Source organism: Bombina bombina, chromosome 12, assembly GCF_027579735.1.
Source record: "Bombina bombina isolate aBomBom1 chromosome 12, aBomBom1.pri, whole genome shotgun sequence".
Taxonomy (NCBI): domain Eukaryota; kingdom Metazoa; phylum Chordata; class Amphibia; order Anura; family Bombinatoridae; genus Bombina; species Bombina bombina.
This window is the reverse complement of record NC_069510.1, coordinates 34,659,460-34,666,516: the sequence shown is the minus strand read 5'-3', so window position 1 is coordinate 34,666,516 and position 7,057 is coordinate 34,659,460. Positions and strand designations below refer to the sequence as shown.

The window sequence follows — 7,057 nt, the reverse complement described above, 5'->3', positions numbered from 1 at the left end:
CAGAGATTGTAGGAGATGGACTGCTTGAGGCATCTGAATCCTCTCCCAAATCATCCGCGGTGTTAGACAACACAGGAGGGGGACCCTCTTTCTGTTTAAATTTTTCTGCTTGCCTGAAGAAGGCATTTACCCCTTCTTGGGATTTCTGGGACGTCTTCTGATGTTTATCGTTTTTAGGCCCTTTTCTTTGTGACATTTTTGCGGGGCAGCAGTATCCTAAGTTAGGTAGCAGAATTCAGTATTCTGAAGAGGTGTATACGTATTATGTTTGGGTTATATTTAGTTTACTCTGGTTTGTCCCACTCTCCAGGGAAAGTGCCCTCACTGAGCGATGTCGAGAAAAGGGAGGAGGATATGACCTGCTGTTATTTCCAACAGCGGGAAATGGGAGGAGAGTGGGGTATTATATGTGTCTCCCCAGGGAGCAGTCACCAAGTGAGGACAATGTGTTTTTACTATTCAGTGGTAGAGCCTTAGGATGAGAGGTGTAATAAAACAGACACAAAGATGTAGCTTCTGATGTGAGCAAAAAGAAACACTATATGACCTCTCCTTTTACTGATATATGCAAGGTCAGTCAGACGTTTAGGTATGCGAGATAGTCTAATTGCCTTTACTGTAAGTCGTGTGTCACAGTTATACAGTGTTCTCCTGGTGTATAGATATGTGTTTCAAAGTGACGTGGCAGATATTATTTTTATGCTTTGCTGCGTCGTAAAAGAGGTATTTTTACCTTTGAGTTCAAGTTATGGAGTACTTGTTCGCCTCGAGCAAATGAGCATCTCACCAATCTGAATATCAGTCTAATGTGCACCGGAGCGGAGCCCCGACCCTCCGGTGTGCAGGTTAAGAGGCGAACAAGTTTTGTGTGTATCCTAGGAGTAGTGCCTTCCCAAAATACTTGGATTTCCTCTCACTGGAGGCTCTATCGCCCACGTGTCTATCTGTAGTGAGTATAGGAAGGATCGCACTCACCGATGCGGAGCTCTGGTATGTAGGTTTGTGAATAGTCCTATGTAGCGATCCAGCCGTGCAAAGTTTGCCTGCTCACTGGGGAAAAGAGTTGTTTGCGAGGTCAGTTTCCTCCGCTGTAGGCAAAGTCCTATTTATGGATTCATCAGCGCAGTTGGATTAGGTGCTGTGACGCATCTCAGTAGGCCCGGCTCACTGTTATTTGTCTCCTCGTTGCTCAGCCGGTAAGAGAGCTACTAGGCATGAAAAAAGGGGAATATTCGTGCTCCTCAGATGTTCATGGACACATTCATGTGTTTAACAGTTCTTAGCAGGCTGATTGATATATAAATATTGCTCTTAGCACCCGGCTTGCATCAAGAGCTTTAGTGGATAGCGGCCATCTTAGTCGGCCGTTCACTCCCTTATCTGCTCCTTACTAATTCTTCTGGACCTATCCACTGCTTTCAACACAGTTGACCTTCTTCTCCTCCAAAAAATCCTACATTCATTTGGCACCCGAGTACCACAAGGCTCTGTCTTGGGTCCCTTGCTTTTCTTTCTCTATTCATCTTCCTTTGGAAAATGTATATCCTGATGTTACCCAAATCTATCTTTCCTTTCCTGATATCTCTCTCTCTTTACTCAAACAGATTACAAACTCTTTGCAATTTCCTCTTGAAAGTCTTTTTACTACCTGCAACTCAATCTGTCCAAAACTGAACTGCTTCTTATTTCTCCATCTTCAAGACATCCGACACCTGACATTTCTCTGACAAATGGAGACACTATTCTCATCTCAACACCTCACCCCAGGTATGCTTTCTTGGGGTCACACTTGACTCTGAACTCACATTCACCCTACATATACAAACCCTTAACAAATCATGCTGGGCACCCCTACGCAACATCTCCAGAATTCGGCCTACATACAATGAAACCTGTTAGTGAAGCTATTACTGCACCAACCTCAAAATTAGAATATTTAAAAAAAAATCAAATTGGTGCCTCCCTTTATCACATCCGTGAGTTGCAAGTTACTGTACATTCTAATTAATGGAGCTGCATCTTTCTTGTAACCTTTCACCTCTTGAGCCTAGTCAACTGAATGAGTTTTGACTGGACAAAGAGAACATTCATTGCTTAACATCTTCAGGTAATCAGATATCAAAAATGTATATACCAACTTGCATAGTAAAGGGGGCAATGAACAGAATGACAGCATACCTACGTGGAGACAGGGTGTAACCTTCATGGAGGCCTGGTCATCCAACTCTAAAATGTTGTGGAATATGGTATCTGGTATTATTAATATTTACTTAATAATTGTATGGCTTTTATGCTGGTGCAATGTTATTAGGTGTTAGTAGTACTTTGGAATGAGATTGGGATCTATGCCACTGACTTTGTCCTCGAGCCATGTGAGGTCTTGTTTTGCCCCTGATTCAAGCATTGTAGACTAAAACAAAACTTAAACTGAGATTATTGTAAACAATTGCAAGGCCTTCACAATTACAAGATACCTATACTCTCAAATAATTTAATATTATTGTAAATGTTTTAACATTAATAACCTATAGTATCCCACTGGCTTATTAAAGGGACACTGAACCCAAATTTTTTCTTTCGTAATTTAGATAGAGCATGAAATTTTAAGCAACTTTCTAAATTACTCCTATTATCAAATTTTCTTTATTCTTTTGGTATCTTTATTTGAAATGCAAGAATGTAAGTTTAGATGCCGGTCCATTTTTGCTGAACAACCTGGGTTGTCCTTGCTGATTGGTGGATAAATTCATCCACCGATAAAAAATTGCTGTCCGGAGTTCTGAACCAAAAAAAGCGACTTAGATGCCTTCTTTTTCAAATAAATATAGCAAGAGAATGAAGAAAAATTGATAATAGGAGTAAATTAGAAAGTTGCTTAAAATTGCATGCTCTATCTGAATCACGAAAGAAAAAATTTGAGTTTAGTGTCCCTTTAAGTGTAGGTAAATCAAATGTATATGCAGTTGTCATCTATATATCTCCATAAGTATTTTTCTTGTGTAACTGTGATGACCTATGTTTTTCAGGGCTCTTTAAACTACACATTGATCTCACAGATTTGGAAAACAAACATGTTTTTGTAGTTTGATTCATTTAGAATATCTGAAGAACATGAAAAATATAAACTTTTCCTTGGCTCCTTTAGTGGTGGAAGTGCAGGTAAATATCACTTTTTTAGGGTTATATTGTAATGTATATGTATAGTGAGATAAAGAGCTCTCAAGATTAAAATTTGCCTTTCTAAAATTTATTTGATGGACATCACAATACTTCTTAGATAATATCGCCAGCCCAGAGACCTGTAGAGAATCAGGCTTTTAGACTTGGTATTTTACAATGGTTCTTCATTTACAATATGTCTATATTTGTAAAAAAAATAGGTTCCCTAATAGATCATTTGTTTTGATTTGTTTGTTTTGCAATGTTCCTAGTTTAAATAATCATAATTAATATTAACTTTGGCTGGTGTGAGTTGAGGGTACTGGTAATTAAAAATAAAAAAACAACTGATTTCTTTAATAAATTGGGGCTTGGTCAATTCTACTCTCTTTACCTGTACCTTTATTTAATAAGCTCCTCCCATAAACTCACGCCTATATAAACCAAACCTATCAACCAGACCTTGCTTGAATTATTGCAAAGCTCCTGTGGATTAATCCTCTCATTGAATCCTGCTCCTTTGCAGACTGCTAAGTCTCTGCACTGTCAAGCTGTGCTGCTCTGTGTGTTGGGAAGATTCTCTGGGTCTGCTACCATTTTCTCTGCCTGCTTGATTTCTAAGGATCTAACATTTCACTCTTCGTGTATAATCAGTGTTGTGAAGAGAAACACACTAAAACTATGCATTTTTTTAATGTATTTCAGTCACAGCTGTTTCCCTATTAAACTATGTGATTATTATATACATTTCAGATAAATTAATTAATCTGTTTAATACTTTTGAAAATATATCTAACATGAAATGTTTGATATTTAAACTGTGTGAATGTATTAGATTGCACAATACACAATCATAGACAAATGTGTTTTTTAATTCATTGCCTAACTCTTTTACCAGCACTTAAAGTTCCCTCCATTTAGTCTGATTCCCTCCTGTCCTGAGTCACTGAATCAAACTCCCAAGATGAGTTACAGACAACTTTGCAAGTCCCAGGTAAGGCACAAGCTTTTACTGAGTGAGTCTGAGTCACACACAGCACAGAGCAGCTCAGGATTAGTATAAACTGCAGTGTGTGCTGTGTGAGTCAAATATAAGTTTCAGTAAAAATCTAATAAAAACAGATATCTAACATTAAAACAGGTTTAAAATAACCATACACATTACTTTATCAGACACTTTCTTCACTGTCTAGAAACAGCAGAACTTTGCACTGTTATTAAATGCTGTGTGATTCAGGCAAAGACTCGTCCAAGCTCTCTGCTGAGTGAAACACACACACAAATCATATTACAGGTCATGAGCTGAGCTGATTTGACAGCTGTCCCCTAAACTCCACCTTCACTCACAAGGAAGTGGCTTTTACACAGCACAGGCAATTAATTGAATCTGAATCACTTTCATGATTTGATTCACCCAGTTCACTGCAGATTGTCGAGTCTGTGATTCGAATCAGTGACTCACTAGCCAAGCCTACTGGTAATCAGATGTACTATGAAAAGGGGTGGGTATATGGTGCGCAAATCTGCCCCTTGCAATACACACTAATCTGCTCCCATAAAGCAGATAATAAAGGAACTGGTGCAAAGAAAAAAAGAGAGAAGTGTGTGTATGCGCTAAACAGCTATGGGGATAGAAAATAATCTACAGATAATATATTATAAAAACACTTTGTGTGGCATACAAATATAGTATAGGTGTATTAGCTTAGCAACTGAAATAAATAAATAAATATCAGAGCAACTGAAATGAATAAAATATCAAAGCAATAAGTATATCAAGATAAAATTTATTTATCACATATAAAATAACACGAAAATAATATGACCGGTCATATATAATATCAAACACTACGCTAAAATTATGTAAAATATGCTAAAAGTAGCTAAAAGAAGCTGAATATTGATAGAGACCTCTAGGTCTAAAAAGATATTAGGATGGTTGCCCTATATAAAAGTGTAAATCCACCTGTGGAATACTGGCTCGTGTGAGATTATATCACAGTAAAAGTTCCGTTTGGAGTTAGGTAGGTATAAAAAGTTCTGCCTAGAGTTGAAATAAATGTTAAGGCTCCGTAATAGGAATAAATGGGTGTAAAAACACCGTATGGAGATATTTGTAATTCCGTTAGATGTTTCAAATCAAACAGGGGTTATTAGCAGTTTCTATGATGATCACAAAACGGTGTCTCCTTTGCGGAAAATAAGAATACCCTCTGACTACCACGCTGTTGGGCCACTACACCTCTATAGTGCCTACCTGCTCCTTCTCGAGCTGAATCCTCCGTTAAGGTCCGGCACAGGTGTCCAGCGCGGCTCACAACAGCTGGTGACGTCAGGAACGCTGGATGCGTGTCGAATGTAGGTCCGGTCAGGAAGAGAAACTCTGCGCAGAGTAATATTAGAACTGGGTCAAGTAGTCCCAACGAATCCTTTGCAATCCTTGCAGATAGTAATGTATTATCACTTTGTGATTAATCATCTAGGTCCATCAACGTGTTTCACCACATAACATGGCTTTATCAAGATGGTTTAAGCTGGTTCTGAGATCCTTTATAAACGTATAGTTCATCTGTGATTGGTCATGGTTTAATTAATGATTCCTTAAGGACATACCTTACTTAAGGTGGATTTACTTAAAGGTGGATTTACTTAAGGTAGAATACCTAAGTTATTATTTTGTATTATATAGAGCTATTTCCTTCTATCATTTGATACATTTTATCTGGAAAAACTATTGTATATAAACAACTCCTTATAGTATAAAAGTATTTCGAAGAATTCATTCTTTTTACTCAATTAATATATGTACAATCTATATGTATATATAATTAATAAAACAGCTAAATGTTTAAATGGGGTTAATGTAATGTAAACCTAATGGTAATTTGTATGTGTACAATTTATAATAAAATCCTAAAAAAATCCTAAAAAAATCTTAAAAAAATATATATAAAATTTTATAAAATTTTATATTACCAATGCATGCATAATATTGGCTAGTCGTTTATGCATATATTATATAAAGCATATAAAATTGGGACTAATGTAATTAGAGCTTACATCCATATTTATTAGAACTTGTATTTTTTCTATCAGTATTAACATAAAGCTTGTGAGAGTTAAAAATTATACAACTTTATTGTTGTTAAACCGTTATTAACCCTAGATGTCAATACTTAATAGTAGGTCCTATGAAATAAAAGGTCCCATGAATATCTTTATGTATGACCTATTTGGTTCAAAGGTTCCTTAATATTATGTGATACTTGTGAATCTCAATTAAGTTTACTAAAATGCCATATATGTTAAAAGAACTGTAACAGTAAAACTAAGATAATCAATAAGGGATCATAAAAAATCATAAAATAGATAGTAGGATATATCTGGGAGGGTTTTTTATGTTTTAATGTACGAAGTGCGGTTCCATTAAGGGTATAGTTTGGCTTATGTACATGTGTATACAATATAGAATGTTGGGTAGGTGGGGAGTTACAAGATTAACAGTCTAGAATAAATGGATTTAAATCTAGCTCCGAATTTAGTCCTTGTGGGAATAGTGTTTTTAATTCAAAAATAAGTTCTGCTTCTTTTCTAAGGAGCAGTTGATCAAAATTCCCTCCTCTCCATGGTTTTGCAATCTTGCAAATGCCCCAATATTTAAGGTCTTTGGTGTTGTTATGGTGTACTGTCCTGAAGTGTTCATAAAGCCTAGTGTCTTGATCACCTTTTTTTATAAGATTGAGGTGTTCCCTAATTCTTGTGCGTAGAACTCTGGAGGTCTCTCCCAAATATTGTTTGCCACATGTGCATTGAATCAGGTATATGATGCCTTTGTCACTGCATCTAATGGTCTATTTGATAGTGTATTTCTTACCTGTATTGAAGGATTTGTAATCTT

At 36.6% G+C, this 7,057-nt stretch overlaps 1 protein-coding gene across 1 annotated transcript in view; it reads left to right on the top strand.

Moving 5' to 3' along the window:
* The first annotated feature begins 4,128 nt into the window (after positions 1-4,128).
* LOC128642611 (beta-1,4-galactosyltransferase galt-1) overlaps positions 4,129-7,057 on the top strand; it is a 49,331-nt gene continuing 46,402 nt past the window's right edge. Inside the window, exon 1 of the mRNA XM_053695387.1 lies at positions 4,129-4,153. The gene's annotated coding sequence lies outside the window, so the exon portion shown is untranslated. The remainder of the gene's footprint in view (positions 4,154-7,057) is intronic.